The sequence below is a fragment of the Salvelinus fontinalis genome, chromosome 2 (genome assembly GCF_029448725.1).
Source record: "Salvelinus fontinalis isolate EN_2023a chromosome 2, ASM2944872v1, whole genome shotgun sequence".
Classification (NCBI taxonomy): domain Eukaryota; kingdom Metazoa; phylum Chordata; class Actinopteri; order Salmoniformes; family Salmonidae; genus Salvelinus; species Salvelinus fontinalis.
In genome coordinates this window covers 54,134,269-54,151,958 of record NC_074666.1, presented here as the reverse complement: position 1 = coordinate 54,151,958, position 17,690 = coordinate 54,134,269, and the positions used below count along the sequence as shown (strand labels likewise).

At 43.5% G+C, this 17,690-nt stretch overlaps 1 protein-coding gene across 2 annotated transcripts in view; it reads left to right on the top strand.

Annotated features, from left to right (window-relative positions):
- LOC129821171 (protein Shroom1-like) overlaps positions 1 to 17,690 on the top strand; it is a 38,891-nt gene that overhangs the window by 4,672 nt on the left and 16,529 nt on the right. The window lies entirely within an intron of this gene.

The window sequence follows — 17,690 nt, the reverse complement described above, 5'->3', positions numbered from 1 at the left end:
GGCGGAGTAGAGGACCTTGTGCATTTCAGGTAAAATAACAACTCAATGTTTATGTCCCAGGACAAATTAGCTAGCAACAGCAAGCTACCTAATAGGACAAATTAGCTAGCAAGTGCAAGCTAACTAGCTAAATTGCCATAAATGTTTAATGCTTTTCGACCTGTCCCCAAATTAATATAATTGGTTCAGAGTTTGTTTTGATATTTTAAACTGCGTGTCATGATCGCGTTTGCTGTGGAGGGACAAAATAAATATTGGCGCACGATGGTGCACGCGCGCAGCCGGTTTGGGTTCCGTTTTAGAGCGTTTTCACACCTTAGAGTGTTTTTTGAGCTCTAATTCAATTCAGAGTTAGACTATTTGTTACATAGAGTTTTTTTCATATTGCCAAATGAACTAAAATTCATAACGAAAACCAAGTGTCCATGCAAGTCATTTGTTTATTGTCCAAAAATGCTCACATTAGTTCAATTTATGATTTTCATGAAGGACCACTTGTGCAATTTTAGCATGTAAATCTTGGAGAGGCTAAAAAAATGAAGTGGGAAGCATGCCAGCAAAGACACTACACAACACTAACAATACATTAATTGCACTATAACGGTGACGAATGGTGCCCACAAACTGTTAGGGCCTACATAAAGCTGTCCCAACAGCAGCCCAAACATCTAACCACTGCTACATCTGGCTATCAGCGGAGCCTTGTCTGGCAGCGAAACAGTTCATTCAACCTCATTTACTGCCTTTAAAAAAAACATGGCTGACTTGCTTAAACAAATGGTGTTTCTAATGACAATTGAGATGTACAAACTATGGCATAAGGGGACGACAAGCGGATAAGATTTCGATTAAGACATTAATGAGCGAGCTAGGACGGATGTAGTTAATATAACTATTTGTTTAGCACTTTTGAAATGTACAGCGACAGAATTCAGAACATTACAGTGTTCTACCTCTACACCAACTCAGAACCGTAGGATAAATAAAGGGGGCATATATCAGACAATGAAAGATCTTGCACTATTCAATGATTACATTTATCTAAAACAGGTTATAGGCGACATGTGCACCACCAAGTCAGAACAGTAGGTGAAATTAAGAGGGGTAAATAGACCAAATTATTAACGTGAGGCATATGGGCTACTAACATCTTACTACACAACATACACATATGTATATTGTAGCTAAGAAAGTAATACTATCTCCCTGGCATATTACATAATTTATGCGGCAGCATACATTACATTTTTGGACTCACCTTGTTGTGCAGGCGGTCCTTCGTGGGCAAATTTTGTCATCAAAGTCTGGCATCTGGATTGATGGTGCTTTCAAAACAACTTTCAAAACAAGCGTATTTTCCCAGTCAGAGATTGTTTATTCCTGAATTCCCAGTTAACTTGACTTCAGTGAGTTCAAGACTTCTCAGTTCCGAGTTAAGTTGTTTGAGCGTTGTACAATTCATGCTTAGTTGTCAGCATGGCCAATGTTGAATTTTTATCATTTTAAACTTGGAAGATAGCCCCTTAATCTGAGATTTGGGACCACACAGGCACTCCACTGAATAGCAAGCTAGTGATTGCTTTGCAATGCTTCCAGTTAGCCAATGTCACTGATTCCTTCCAAACCATTCCTTGTGGAATTTGCAATTTATTTATTTATTTTTATTTTTTATTTTTTTAATTTTATCCCCTTTTCTCCCCAATTTTCGTGGTATCCAATCGCTAGTAATTACTATCTTGTCTCATCGCTACAACTCCCGTACGGGCTCGGGAGAGACGAAGGTCGAAAGCTATGCGTCCTCCGAAGCACAACCCAACCAAGCCGCACTGCTTCTTTAACACAGCGCGCCTCCAACCCGGAAGCCAGCCGCACCAATGTGTCGGAGGAAACACCGTGCACCTGGCCCCCCTTGGTTAGCGCGCACTGCGCCCAGCCCGCCACAGGAGTCGCTGGAGCGCGATGAGACAAGGAAATCCCTACCGGTCAAACCCTCCCTAACCCAGCGTACGCTGGCCCAATTGTGCGTCGCCCCACGGACCTCGCGGTCGCGGTCGGCTGCGACAGAGCCTGGGGGCGAACCCAGAGACTCTGGTGGCGCAGTTAGTTCTGCGATGCAGTGCCCTAGACCACTGCGCCACCCGGGAGGACGGAATTTGCAATTTCCAAATGATTGTGTAATGTTCAATGGCCGATGAGCACCGATATCTTTTATCTATAATTTATCTTAATATTTCTCTTCATATGACAAGGATTAAAAAGATTGGCCAATAGATTTTCAACTTTTCATGATGATGACTGCTAGCTAAGATTTTGCAAAATATGTTGACATGATCAGTTCAATCAAAGCTACTGCACATATAATGTGATTTGACATAATTTTACCTGTGGCCAATGACCTTAAGCCTTCATGGATGGGCACTTCTAATGTAACTCTATGGCAGCACCGAAGGGCCTTGAATTTTCTAGCTCTACCCTCAGACTTGTCGGTGACGTAGTGTCCCCATGAGTGACAGAACATTGAGCCAATCACGGCGCAATGCTCCATATTGTCTGCTGGCTTGTCCCACCACCACAGAAAGCACTGAGCTAGGCTGAAACGCCTGCGTTTTGGTGCTGCCTTACTCACGAAAACAAAAAAGAGACGATGTTTGTATGCAGCTTTATTAATCCATGTATATATATATTTTTTTATTGTTTGCAAACTGATATGTGACATGTATTAATGCATAAATAACATGCAAAACAGGCAAGCCCACAAATGTTTTGATTTATTATTTTGTGTGTCCCAATCTTCATATTACTTTTGCTTTGGTCTTCCAACAACATGCTAGAGGAAATAGCTGCTCTAACTGCTTCGTGAATAGGCTATGTCCCCAATACCCTAATCTGCATCGGATGCGCTCATAAATACGCTGCTACTCACAGAATGTTTCAGACATATCAAGTTATGATGTTGTGTGCATTTCATCAAATGCGTGACTCTTGGTTCTCTCCTGTGTTTGGTCCGGACTGCCTTCTTACCTGCAGCGAACCGCACCACTGTACAAATTTAATCGGGCCGAGACCACCGTTTTTAAGCAAACCACAGTGTGTTGTTTAGTGCGGATAGTGTTCACGCCAGTCCAAGCGAACCGAACTAAGGGGGTAAACGCACCAGAGTTTGGAAAAACCGCACCAAACCAATTTGGTGTGAAAACCACCCGAAACCATTCTTCTGCTGCCAAATCCACTACACAATTTACAGCCAAACCAGTAAGTCATGGCAAATGGCACAACAAAAGTCACTAAACCAACATAATTAGATGCACAAACACTGAGCGTCGCCTGGAGTACTTTTCCACTGTTGAACAGGGACCAGCCTCCATGTCAAATAGATCAGCTATTGTTCTGGAGGCCATAACAGCAGAGGCACAATTCATTTCAGTGCAGCAAGAGTTCGTATTTCATCATCCGGCATCAGTTTACCTAAAACACCCATGGCTCTACTCAAATTGTATAACCTACTCTAACCCTTCCCATTGTCCCTCTGTGAAAGAGTTAATGAAGTCACCGACACACATCTGTCACCGCTATCCTCTCCTACTAACTCATGACAGGGTGCAGTGTGCAATCAGAATGACAGGAAAACAGAAAACAAACAGATACATTAACAGTGGGTATATATGGACACTGTAATTTGGTTATCCAGGCTGTGGTGGGTGTGAGTTACAGTTCGAGAGAGCAAAGATCACCTTTTGGCAATAGAGAGGAATGTAGATGTCTGCTTGTCTGTTAATCCTGTCCCATGTATAATGGACCGGGGTCCAGGGCTTTGATGACACGGTTGACACAATATTGATGTACTCATGGTATCACCTGACTGACATAAGGAGGAAAACAAAAGATAAGACAGTTTCAATAGTCCATTGGCAGAATTGTTTATGACAGTTGTTAAGAGTGCTCCACTAGCACTATAGAATTTTAAGTTGGATTTCTACTCATTTACATTTTAGTCATTTAGCAGACGCTGTTATCAATACCTCATGTCTCATTCGCAGTCAGTCGATTTGTGATGAACTCCTAAAATGGTAGGTGAATAAATGTATTTGCAACTGATATCCAGAGTGGTCTTGTGTGTGGAGGCTTGATATCCAGAATCCTCTCACTTTCATGACCCATCACTGCAGGAATATGACAGACCCTAACAGTAGCTCCTGCTGATTGGCTTTGACAAGGTGCAGTATGGGGGATCCCTCCAGCGTGCCGTGTTGAGTGTATCTCCCTGAGAGAGATTGGGACTGACAGAGGCCCGCTGGGGGAGACCAGAATGTCTGACATTCCATACACACTTGGCTGTGTGCACTAAGGCTTACTCCTGGGAGACGGGAGAAAGTCTACCACCACCTACAGTTCTCAGGCAGCACCGTGCTGCTCAAAAGTGTCAGTGTCTCATTGAAGAACCCCCCCCCCCTCCCATTTCTCTTCTCTCCTTTCCCCACTTTTAAGTTCCTCTTTGCAGTTGCAGTAGGGCCCAGGCCCTCATCCGGAGGAAAGCCATTGTATCTAGACCTGGCAATCAGTCAGTGGCTGTGAGTTATTGTCTGATCCCTTTTGTGAGAGAAATAAAAAGGGTTCTTAGGTCTTTGTGGAATAGATCTAGATGGAGAAAACAAAGTCATCAGTGGTCAATACGAGACCTGGGGTGATGGACATGGGTCTGTTTAGCATATTGTGTACCCAAAGGACCCTCCATGTGATCTGCATGGTCAAGCTTCTTGTGTCACGTGTGTTCACAGTGAAGGTCCGCATCTCATTTCACTGCAATGCAGCCCTCCTAGGACCTTGCTAATGGAGCCTGTAAAGCCTTCAACTGCCTCATTAACAGGTTCTACTCTTTGCCCACAACTAAACCAACTGAAATGGTCCGGACTTTGTTGATTACATTTTTTTTTTACTTCAAAGCCCATGTCTCAGCCATTGTAATGTATTGAGAGGGCCGTGAGGTGTGAGCCAGTGTACTTCCCTACATGCTGGCAATGGGGCCGCCAGGGGGAAGGTAAGTTTTCATAGGCTGTGATGAAAAGGCGTCCCTGAAGTCCTGTCACCAGGACTTTTGATAACTGAGGCTGAAATAATATGGTTGTCATATTAGCTCATAAAAGAGGCCTATTCTCTCTTCCCCTATTTTTTTCTAAACTCATCACATTCTTCTCATCTGTTTTTCTCGCCTCTCTCTTGCGCTTTCTTTCCTTCATTCCAGGTTACAAAGTTCAGGCAGTGTTGCACTGTGGCAATGCTACAGGGCGAAGTTTAATCTCTGTGTGTTTTGTTTCCTAGCCTTCTCCCTCTAATTGGCTCCGCTCTGAATGAAGGAAATTGCTCTAATAGGTGGCCTTTGTGATCAGCCAAAATTAGCCACGCAAGGAGACTGCACACAACGGAGATTACAAATCACTTGACTCCTCAGAATGGTTATTACGTTTATGTATTTTTTTAAAGCAGCCATTGTGTGGCTTGCAAGAGTTTAATTTAATCATGTGATGGTTTTACAATGGGAATCAATTGAGAATTTAGGACTACGGTTGGAGGTGGAAGTATAATAAAAGGAACAACGTTTACATTCTTTCAGGCCTCTGATTGCTTTATCGCTATGGAATAAGTCCTGTTGAAACAGCAGCCAACTGAGAGCATCAGAATCCCTGCTTATAGGCCTGGTCACAGCCCCGTGACGAGTCGCTGACATTAGCAGGAATTCTGCTTCTCATCAGGAAGCAGACTGACAATGTAAAAACAGCCTACCAATATGTTTAGCAGTAGGGTTCATTGAAGTCGACCCCATTTTTGTCATCTGTTAGTGATCCGTTATCAGAGGAGTTTCAGCCATAATTGGGTCGAGGGAAGAACTTTTGAAGGCCCTCTTTTTTTTCTGGTTGCTGCCATGTTTTGCAATTCAAATCTGATGCAACGCTATGCAAATTATGCTGACCTGCCGCTGTGAACAGGCCAGTGTGACATGTTTCCTTATTGTGCATTCATGTTCAAAAGCATTATTCATTCATACATTTAAAGGAGAGAGTCCGTATCCTCTGGCCCAGTTAAGCAACATATCGGTAATGTCCCGTTTTATCGTGACTCGTTTTTCTGTTTTGACTGGACATTACTTCAGCAGCATGTATCCATGCATGTCCCTCTGTATTCTCTTCATTGACTTTGAACATGCTACCTAAGCATTGTCCCACACCACACACAGAGTACATGAGGTAACGTGTTTAGTTGCTCAGATAAGTAGGGAACGCAGTCAGCAAATGTTGATGATAATTCCAAAATTATTCATAGCCCTCTGTCGGGAACTATGGACTGTAAGAAAACACACTGTGTTGTACAGTATCATATTTGGAGATTTCTCTCTAATTCTGTAAGAAAAGCCATGCATTTTGGTCAGGTGTGTTTTGATCGTTTGAGCCAATTTTGCCCCATTTTGTGACAACTAACTCAGCCTGAAAATCAGAATGGAACTGAGAGTAATTCACTTGTTTTATTTGGTGGTGCTCATAAAATTTATCAGGACTTCAGAATTAGGAGAGCCCACTCGAAATGTGATGTACTGTACTTGTATAGTATATTGTTCCAAACAATGTCTTAAAAATGTACAAAATAAAAAAGTGTGCTTTTAAGATATTAATATGTTTTATGTTGAATAAATTAGGATTGTTTACATATTTGACATTTATATCTAAAAGCATAATTGAGAAATACTTAATCAAAGCTGGCATATTTATGACATTTTGGCCTTACCCAGGCCTCCTTTAAGACTCCATAATGTTTCATCTGTAGGTGCTACAAAGCAACAACAAAAAATATAATATGAAGCTTTATCAAAATTATATCAAAGTTCCAGAGTGGGCTCAATGCTATTTTTAAAGATATTGCCCAGAGAAATTGGCATATTAGGCAATGTAACCAATCACAGCTCTCCTTTTACATATGACAACACTTTTTGCTTTGTAGCACCTACAGATAACACAATATCAGGCCTGGGTAAGGCCAAAATGTCATAAATATGCCAAATGTAATTATTATAAATTCTTTCTCAATTATGCTTTTAGATACAAATATATGTCAACAATCCTTCCTTCAAAGGACTATTCCATTAAGTGATAATCCCCCAAATCGTGTTTTTTTTTGTAGCCTGGGTAGGTAACACTCCATAGGGGCTATTGGGAATGGCACTATTTTGGATCCAATCTCAGGTATTTTTTAAGCCTCTCGGTAATCTGATGACGTCAGTGGCAGTCATTCATTTGTCACTTCTTCCCGTGCATAGTTTTATTTGAGTGAATCTGGCCTTAGCCCTCAGGCCTGTCCGAACCTGTTCTCCTGTCTAAAAGGCAGAGAGGGGAATGTTTGGAACCCAAGCCAGTATTTGTATTCCCATCTACCAGTGGAGATAAGATGCTAGATAGAGACGTTACGTAATACAACCTGTACCAGTAAAGCCTATTTGCTTTACCTGAGTCAACCTTATCAAGCACATTCCTTTCCTTCTGTACAGTAATTGCCACTGTGCCAGTGCTCCTGAGTAAAGTGTCCGTGATAAGGCTTGGGTGAGAGTGCCATGTTGGCATAAATGCAGTAATGCACATTACATTGCCAATCTAACAAAAAACGCCATGCCTGACAACCACCATACTGGAGGTTTGGGTTTCCATTGTCCACTGGGATTCAGTGACTAAGGAGGACACAGTTGAGTGGAAATCCTCTAATCTCCCTTGAGGACCCCCATACACAATGTTGTACACAATGTAACCGTTGTTATTCCATCCTTCAAAAGTACCTTCGTTTTTTTCATGTTTTACATAACTTTCCGTTACCTCCTCCTGTGAGAGAGAAGGAGAGATTGTTATCCTGAGCCTAAAAATAGACAAACGAAGATACGTGTGTGGTAAAATGGCTGTCTGAATACAGGTTATTGGAGGGAGCTAGGCATCTGACCGTGATCCTCCAGGCGCTATACCAAGGTGTGAACAGCCTGGTAATAAGGGCACTTAGTCTCCCACCTCTGATGACAAAGGAAAATGTCAAAGCCCAAACGTGGTGTAGGCCTGCTATTGTGAAACTAATTACTGCGAAAGTGCCAGTTTTTGATAAGGCTACAGAGAGTGCTCCTACTTTACTTTTGGTATTTTATTTCTATATAACAAAGGGAGGACGGTTATAACAAAAAATAAATTGGTCTTAAATCTTGGCTCACTTCTCATTGATTGCTGTCTGTCTAGAACTGGTGTGAAACGTAATACATGTAAAGAACAGAAAGGCCCTGACACTGTGTATGCTCCCAATTACCACCTTCATTGACAACGTTTCGATCCACGTTTCGAATCTTCGTCAGATCAAACTGTTATTTTCCAGTATACTTAATCAGCCCATGCAGCACGTACATTTTAAGGATGTGCATATGACCACAAACTTAAGTACAAGTAATCATGAGAATTAGGCCTACCGATAAGGGCTTTTGTCAATCCCATGACTGTATGTGGTGTTAATATATACTGAAAAAAATATAAACGCAACATGTAAAGTGTTGCTCCCATGTTTCATGAGCTGCATTAAAAGATCCCAGAAATGTTCCATATGCACAAAAACCTTATTTCTCTCAAATGTTGTGCACAAATTTGTTTACATCCCTGTTCGTGAGCATTTCTCCTTTGCCAATGTAAGCCATCCACCTGACAGGTGTGGCATATCAAGAAGCTGATTAAACAGCATGATCATTACACAGGTGCACCTTGTGCTGGGGATAATAAAAGGCTACTCTAAAATGTGCTGTTTTGTCACACAACACAATGCCACAGATGTCTCAAGTTTAGAGGGAGCGTGCTGCAATTGGCATGCTGACCCATGACTGCGCCCCTGCCCAGTCATGTGAAATCCATAGATTAGGGCGTAATGAATTTATTTCTATTGACTGATGTCCTTAATGAACTGTAACTCCGTAAAATATTTGAAATTGTTGCATGTTGCGTTTAGAATTTTGTTGAGTATACATGCTTTCCCACTCCTGCATTGGCATTATTCATTTGCCCTCCTACTTTTGCTTCAACTCAAGACATTGCATATTACAACTGAAAAAAACATTGTTCCTAATGGGCAATAAGAATACCGTTTCATGGGGAAAATATTGTACATTGTGAGCTAGTTACAGATAGCTCACCTAATGTGTGATAATATTATGAGCGCTGACGGGGGCCTCTGTCTTGTTTTTGTGTGTTGGCGTAACATATGTTCTGTCTAGGAGTAGCCTATTCACTGACTACCCAGAAAGACCCTGTAATAAATTATCTGGGAAGTCAGGCACACTGCGGCAGGCACAATGGCAGGGTCTGAGGCCATTAAGGGGACATTTGTGTCTCCATGGACAGGCCAGACAGACTACACTGACTTATGTAACTGCTCAGAGACCACTATAGAGAGAGGACTCTCCTAGTTTCTGAATTGGACTGATTCTGCTGCCTGGTCTCAGATCTGTAGATGCTTTAGCCAATTCATATAGGATATGGCACAACACAAATGTTTATAGGAGGGGTTTGGGGAAGGACGGGACTGCTGTGAGGTGTTTCGAAAAAGACAAGCCAGAAGAGCAACTTTCCTAGACCTACATCAGCCTCCTTTCAGGAAGTGGGTCAATTGATTGCTGTTTTGTCTTCCACATCCTGCCATACTTTCTCTCCTTTCACACATTCCATTGCCCGCTTCTTTCACTGCTGTATCACCATAGTTCTTGAATAAGGCGATGCTCAATGTTGATGCTGCCATTGTTTTATCCTTAGTGGAACTGTGAATGATCTGACCTTGTAGCCCAGGGTTTTCCGCGTTTTCCGCGAGACACCATTCCCCCAAGATGGCCTAATTCTGTGTTGCTGTCTGACACGAGGTCTATGGGGCTAGCTGAAAATGGCTAGATTTCCACACACTAAATGTGGCCTTCCCCGCAGCTTCACATTGTTTGCCCCGAGTACAAGCAATACCTAGGTTTACCCCCTTGGTAGTGTCTTATTGCTATTTGTCTGCCTCAGGAGGCTCTTAATACAAAAGTAATTGTCTTTTTCTGTGCCCGCTTGAAGGTTATAAGATGTCATAAGTAATAACCCTGCTCTTTTTTTCATCCATACGCTCTGGGAGAGGATGCTTTGCTGGTTAATGTTTGACCAGCTTCAGCTTTGGGAAGATTCAGAATGCTTAACTGTGGTATTTTTATGGAGCAGAATGTTTGAACTTGATCCCCGTGTGCTAAAAAGGTTAAATATCAACTGGTACTGGTTACTCATACCAGTGTGTGCAGAAACCGTCCAACAATGTCAAGCTGATGTCCCCTTCATGCTCGGTGGCCACGTTGCAATATTAATCTGTGAAAATGTGTTATTAGTCTGTTAGCCTGTCACTGTCACCCAGGGTCTGAGATGTTAAGTGGACTGCCTCGTGCATTTCACACTGTATATTTAGTTTTGGAGAAAATATTTGCCTTCTGTAAGTTTAAGGAACATTGCCTTGTGCCTTGTAATTCCATTACCAAAAACCACTTATTTTAAACATTTTCTCCTTCATGAGGGAGTTTAATGAAAGTTCACAGAAGTAACAAGTAAAGGTAGACCTTCCAATTAGTTAGTGTTTTTACTGATATAAATGTTTGTTTATAAATCATTAAGTGCTTAAAACTCTTAGTTCTGTTACCAAATCAATAACAAAATTACCAAAAAAATCTGTAACAGGAATTACTGCAATTTAATTTGCTACAGTGGTACAAATAGGGCTGGCACAATTACCATGTAACCAAGGGTTTTGGACGAAGACCATCATGAAAGTAAAATGGAATGTAAAAAAACTACGTTTTTTTGGTGTGTGGAACGAACAGCTGACTGAAGACGGGACTGACAGGGATTTTGTGAGTTTGAGTCCCTTTTGGCAGTAACATGGACTCTCAATGACGTGATGAAACTTTGTTACTCCCACAGAATTTGTTCTATTTCTATGGGTGCTCCTTGCTGAAAGGTCATGGCTAGAAGGGATAAGCAGATTTAGTTGTTGTTGCATTTTAGCGAACCCTAACCCTTGTCTTAATCTTCATCTAATTCTCCTAATGTCACGATCGTCCATGGGAGAGAGAAAAGACCAAGGCGCAGCGTGTAAAAAATGCATCTTCTCTTTATTAAGGAGATGACCAAACGAAGCAAAACAACAAATCGAAGACCGTGAAACCAAAAACCGACTAAATGCAAAACCTGCAAACTTGACACAGACCTAGACACAGACTAAGACACCGACTAAGTCAATGACCCAACAAACACATGATGCCTATGGCCGCCTAAAATATGGCTCCCAATCAGAGACAAATGAAAGACATCTGTCTCTGATTGAGAAATCACTCAGGCAACCATAGACATACCTAGAAACCCTCACTAAACCATAGACATACTCACTCAACACAAAACCACACACACAAAACCCAACAACCCCTTAACCATATAATCACCCAAACACAAAGCTCCCCCATGTCACACCCTGACCTAACAAAAATAATAAAGGAAACAAAGATAACTAAGGCCAGGGTGTGACATAACCTCCCCCCTTAAGGTGCGAACACCGGGCGCACCAACATAAAGTCTAGGCGAGGATCCGGGGTAGGCCTTAATATGGCGGTGGCTCGGGTGCAGGACGTGGCCCCCACTCCACCATAGTTGATCTCCGCTTCGGTGTCTCTGGTAGATCCTGGCTGAATGGCGGATTCAGCCGATCCTGGCTGGCGGGCGACTCTGGCTGATCGTGGCTGGCGGGCGACTCTGGCTGATCGTGGCTGGCGGGCGACTCTGGCTGATCGTGGCTGGCGGGCGACTCTGGCTGATCGTGGCTGGCGGGCGACTCTGGCTGATCGTGGCTGGCGGGCGACTCTGGCTGATCGTGGCTGGCGGGCGACTCTGGCTGATCGTGGCTGGCGGGCGACTCTGGCTGATCGTGGCTGGCGGGCGACTCTGGCTGATCGTGGCTGGCGGGCGACTCTGGCTGATCGTGGCTGGCGGGCGACTCTGGCTGATCGTGGCTGGCGGGCGACTCTGGCTGATCGTGACTGGCGGGCGACTCTGGCTGATCGTGGCTGGCGGGCGACTCTGGCTGATCGTGGCTGGCGGGCGACTCTGGCTGATCGTGGCTGGCGGGCGACTCTGGCTGATCGTGGCTGGCGGGCGACTCTGGCTGATCGTGGCTGGCAGAAGGCTCAGACGGCGCCGGGTAGACTGGCGGCTCTGACGACTCGGGGCAGACTGGCGGCTCTGACGACTCGGGGCAGACTGGCGGCTCTGACGACTCGGGGCAGACTGGCGGCTCTGACGACTCGGGGCAGACTGGCGGCTCTGACGACTCGGGGCAGACTGGCGGCTCTGACGACTCGGGGCAGACTGGCGGCTCTGACGACTCGGGGCAGACTGGCGGCTCTGACGACTCGGGGCAGACTGGCGGCTCTGACGACTCGGGGCAGACTGGCGGCTCTGACGACTCGGGGCAGACTGGCGGCTCTGACGACTCGGGGCAGACTGGCAGCTCTGACGACTCGGGGCAGACTGGCAGCTCTGGCCGGCTGAGACGCACTATCAGCCTGGTGCGTGGTGCCGGAACTGGTGGTACCGGGCTAGGGACACGCACCTGAAGGCTAGTGCGGGGAGAAGGAACAGGGCATACTGGACCCTGGATACGCACATTAGGCCTAGTGCGTGGTGCCGGAACTGGTGGTACCGGGCTGGGGCCACACATCTCAGGGCTAGTGCGGGAAGCAGCAACAGGACACACTGGGCTCTCAAAGCGCACTATAGGCCTAGTGCGTGGTACCGGCACAGGTGGTACCGGGATGAGGACACGCACCTCAGGGCGAGTGCGGGGAGAAGCAACAATGCGAACAGGGCTCTGGAGACACCCTGGAATCCTGGGGCGTGGTGCCGGAACTGGTGGTACTGGGCTGGGGCGGGAAGGTGTTACAGGAGGTGTAGGACTAGGAATGCACACAGGAGGCCTGGTTCGTGGGACTGTCATTCCCAGACGGTTAGCACGCAACTCAGGACGAGCATGAAGAGCTGACTCAGGTAACATCACATCCCGCACACGCTCTGTCGGGTGGATGTCGTGCCTCACGCACCAACACAGCAGCTCCCTCTTTTCACTCTCCTCCAAACTCCTCAATAAATCCTTAACAGTCTCTGTATCCTTCCCATTGCTCACCTCCAGTATCTGCACAACGGGCTCTGGCTCCCTCCTTTCACGCTGCTTGGTCCTGAGGGGTTGGGGTCATTCTGTCACGATCGTCCATGGGAGAGAGAAAAGACCAAGGCGCAGCGTGTAAAAAATGCATCTTCTCTTTATTAAGGAGATGACCAAACGAAGCAAAACAACAAATCGAAGACCGTGAAACCAAAAACCGACTAAATGCAAAACCTGCAAACTTGACACAGACCTAGACACAGACTAAGACACCGACTAAGTCAATGACCCAACAAACACATGATGCCTATGGCCGCCTAAAATATGGCTCCCAATCAGAGACAAATGAAAGACATCTGTCTCTGATTGAGAAACCACTCAGGCAACCATAGACATACCTAGAAACCCTCACTAAACCATAGACATACTCACTCAACACAAAACCACACACACAAAACCCAACAACCCCTTAACCATATAATCACCCAAACACAAAGCTCCCCCATGTCACACCCTGACCTAACAAAAATAATAAAGGAAACAAAGATAACTAAGGCCAGGGTGTGACACCTAACCTGCTACATTAATTCTCCTAACCTTCTGCGTAAATTCTCCTAACATGCTTCGAAAAGTCAGATCTGACAAAAACTGCTTGCCATATAGTCAAAACCTTGCTGAAACAAGCAAATTAGTCTTGGGTTGCCTAGGCAATGGCCCCCACAATGAATCAGCAGAACACAGGTTGCGGTCCAAACGCAAAGTAGTCAGCCCTCAACTCTTAAATTACGTTTTACATCTTAAATGTCACTTGTCCAAGAGAGGGAGAGTGAGGCGACGTCCTTGGTGGAAATCTTGGAAGTTGAGCCTAAAAACAACCAACCTAAAGCTAGTGATGTTCCTAGAAAGCTAATGTAGCTAGCCCTCCTGTCAAGTAACGTTAGCTAGCTACGGTTACCATTAGCTGGTTAACTAGTTTAGTAGTTTTGTCATTTATCCAATACATTTCAGAATAACCCCAATGAATATGTTTAGCTAGCTACGTTTTATAGGGTCATCACTATGAGTCTGAGCCACTTTGAGCATTATATTCCTATTAGCCACCGCTAAAATCAATGTCATCAATATACAGTACCAGTCAAAAGTTTGGACACACCTACTCATTCAAGAGTTTTTTTTACTATTTTCTACATTGTATAATAATGGCGAAGACATCAAACAATGAAATAACACACATGGAATCATGTAGTAACCAAAAAAGTGTTCAACAAATCAAAATATATTTTATATTTAAGATTCTTCAAAGTAGCTATCCTTTGCCTTGATGACAGCTTTGCACACTCTTGGCATTCTCTTAACCAGCTTCATGAGGTAGTCACCTGGAATGCATTTCAATTAACGGGTGTGACTTGTTAATTTGTGGAATTTCTTTCCTTTTTAATGTGTTTCAACCAATCAGTTGTTTTGTGACAAGGTAGGGGTGGTATACAGAAGATAGCCTTATTTGGTAAAAGACCAAGTCAACATAAAAGCTGAATTGCCTCTATGCAATAACTCAACCTCTCCACCTTTTCAAAAAGGTCTTCCTCTTAATGTTTTTTTGATCAGTATCAACAGTGAAATTCTCTCTTACCCTGGGACCTTGAGAAAAGTCCTAGACTTGGTTTTAACAGGATGGAAAAGTCTGCGTTCCACTATCTATGTTTCTATCTTTCTGTGTGTCTTGCCGTGTCATTAATTTTCTGTTTCCACCCAATTCTGAGGCCACAGTTGTTGGGCCCATCCTCGACCTAGACCTATAAGCTTTCAAAACAAGTTACAGTAGCTTCAACTGACAGACACCTCAGGCTGTAGTCAGATGTTTTGTTTGTGTCAGTGGTTCAAAACTCTCTTTACTTGCTTACATGACTTGTGTAATCTGGTGCTCCAAGTGCCCATCGGCAGGAGAGGGTATGTGCAAATTTAGAGCCCGGAAGCCTTCCAACCTCTGTTCTTTGGCTTGCAGCAGTAACCTGAGCTGAGTTGAAGCAGCCTACATGTCATATAGATGCTTGGATCCTCAATTCACACGATCTGGTCCCGTTAGGACGTCTTATCAGTCAGCAGCAGTTCATCCAGTCATCCTCAGGCTCCGCGTCACTGGAGTCAATACTAGTGCACTTAGCCGTCTTCGATGACATCTGCCTGGTAGAGAGTGCATGCCGAGCCCCTGGTGGTCTGGTCTCGTGGCATTAAAATTGAGGTCACGCTGTAAAAATAAGTACCTATGAAAGCCTGAAATGCACTGGTGGAATTCCGCCCTGCTCGGCCTAGCAATCAAATCTTCTTACTGAGATCTTGAACCCTGACACCTCCCAACTAAGTATTTTAAAACAATGACTTTAAACTCTTGCTTTCTCTTTCTCGCTTTTCCATAATTGAATGCCTGTATATGATTGGGGGAAACAGGGATTAGTTGCCAGGTAGAAAATTGTTTGTTCCCATGTTAAGTAGGCTAAATCGGTTCTGAATGATGCGACATATGGTATAGCTGACATATCAGGCACATCAAGTCAATGTAGGGTCTTAAACGACTGCATCACTTAAATGTGCCCTTCACTTGTCCATTTTGTGTGGGTGTCAATAGTCAATACAATTAGTAATGTGCACAAATATACAAAAACAACATGTAGATGTTGGATTCAGCACTGTGGCTCAGTGGGGAGTGTCCGAGTGGTGTTAAGAATAGCCCTTCTCTCCTGTGTTGCTTGCCCATCTCTAAGCCTTTGTGACTCATTCAGTGGGCTGGCAGGTGGGAATGGCAGCAGGTCAAAGATTTGACAATAACAACAGAGCCCATAACACCTCAGACCAGACGCTTCCAGCATGAACCAGACCATAACATAAAGCACAATGGCCAAGTGATCATCAGGGAAATACAGGTCTATACTGTATCTTACAGGAAAACACCACTACAGGTGAAACAGGCCTAGTAGTCAGGGGCAATTCCAGTCAGGGGCAATTCCATGGTAACAGAATTATTCTTTGACAACAAAAAAATTAACTTTCAAATGTATGCTAAACAAAAAGATTGTTTCCAAAGTGTAACATGCCATACAAATATATGCACTACCTTTAACAATTTGCACTGAACATTTTACACAAACTAATTTAGTGAAAGAACCGTGCAGATGCAAACTTTGGTAACGGAATTCCGGTAAAATCTCGCTCAGGTTTTTATGACGTTTTCCAAAAACTCTGTTAAATATCTGCGCCGAATTAAGATTCAAAGATTTCTAATGAAAGAATGGGGTGTCAACAATGACATGACTCCTTGAGTTTGAAAAATCTATTTTGGTTATTGAACTACAGTAAGTGGATCTGAATGTCATTCTCATGTTTCACAAGTTTAGACATCACAGCGCACCACATCAGAGCACAGTAGAGTTCAATGCAGTAGAGTAAAGTACAGTCAAGTACAATACAGTACAATATACTGTACTGTGTTATACTTTACCTTTCTTTATTGTACTGTATTGTAATGTATGAACTGTACTCACTGTACTGTATTTTACTGTACTCTACTGTGCCACTTGCTGTTCTGTACTAAACAAACTTGTGGAACATATGTCTATGATATGTTCAGATTTGGTCCGGTCCGTCTGTGGACGTTAACATCAACATCAAGGCCAGCTGAACATAACAGTATGCCAGTGGAAGGAAGGACAGTAACAGGTGACCCAACTGTGGTTTGTGACTACTATGATTTCCCATTGTAGCCAACAGTAATTCTGTTACGGATGTTTTGGTAATTCCGTTACCAAATTGGTAATGGATTTACACATTTGAATCACTTAATAATTCATAAAATGTGATATCAGTAAAATCACTATAACTAATTGGTAGGTCAATCATTACTTGTAACTTCTGTGAACTTTCATTATCCTCCCTCACGAGGGAGAGAAATTAGAAAATATCTTTAAGATATGTGTGTTTTTGGTAGCAGAATTTGATGGCACAAGGCAATATTTCTTAAACTTACAGAAGGTAAACATTTTCTCCCTCCCAAAATATGTGTTGATATTAGTTGGCAGGGGTCTTTACGTCCAACATTATTGTGTTTTGATGTATTTCTGATATATTTCAAAACTTTTTCTGGTAGAGGTTTTCCAAGACCCCTTTTACCATCCATTTATTCAGAAATCAAAGCCTTACATTTTTTTTAGATGGAAAATGGTTGAAAAATGTATCAATGCTTTCATTTCCCAAACATCTAGACTCTTAGCTTTCATTTGACACCCAATTTGACATACTCCTATGAACTTCACTTTGGTACTCATGGGTTCTTTTACATGGAAATGCCCTCAGGCACTATGCCTCAAGCCAATCAAACATAATGCCTTTGTTGTGAAATGTCATAACATCTCCATGACCTTAGTCTGTTTTTTTAAAGAAGTCAACATAATGAGATTGGAGTAAAATGGAATGTCCTGCAC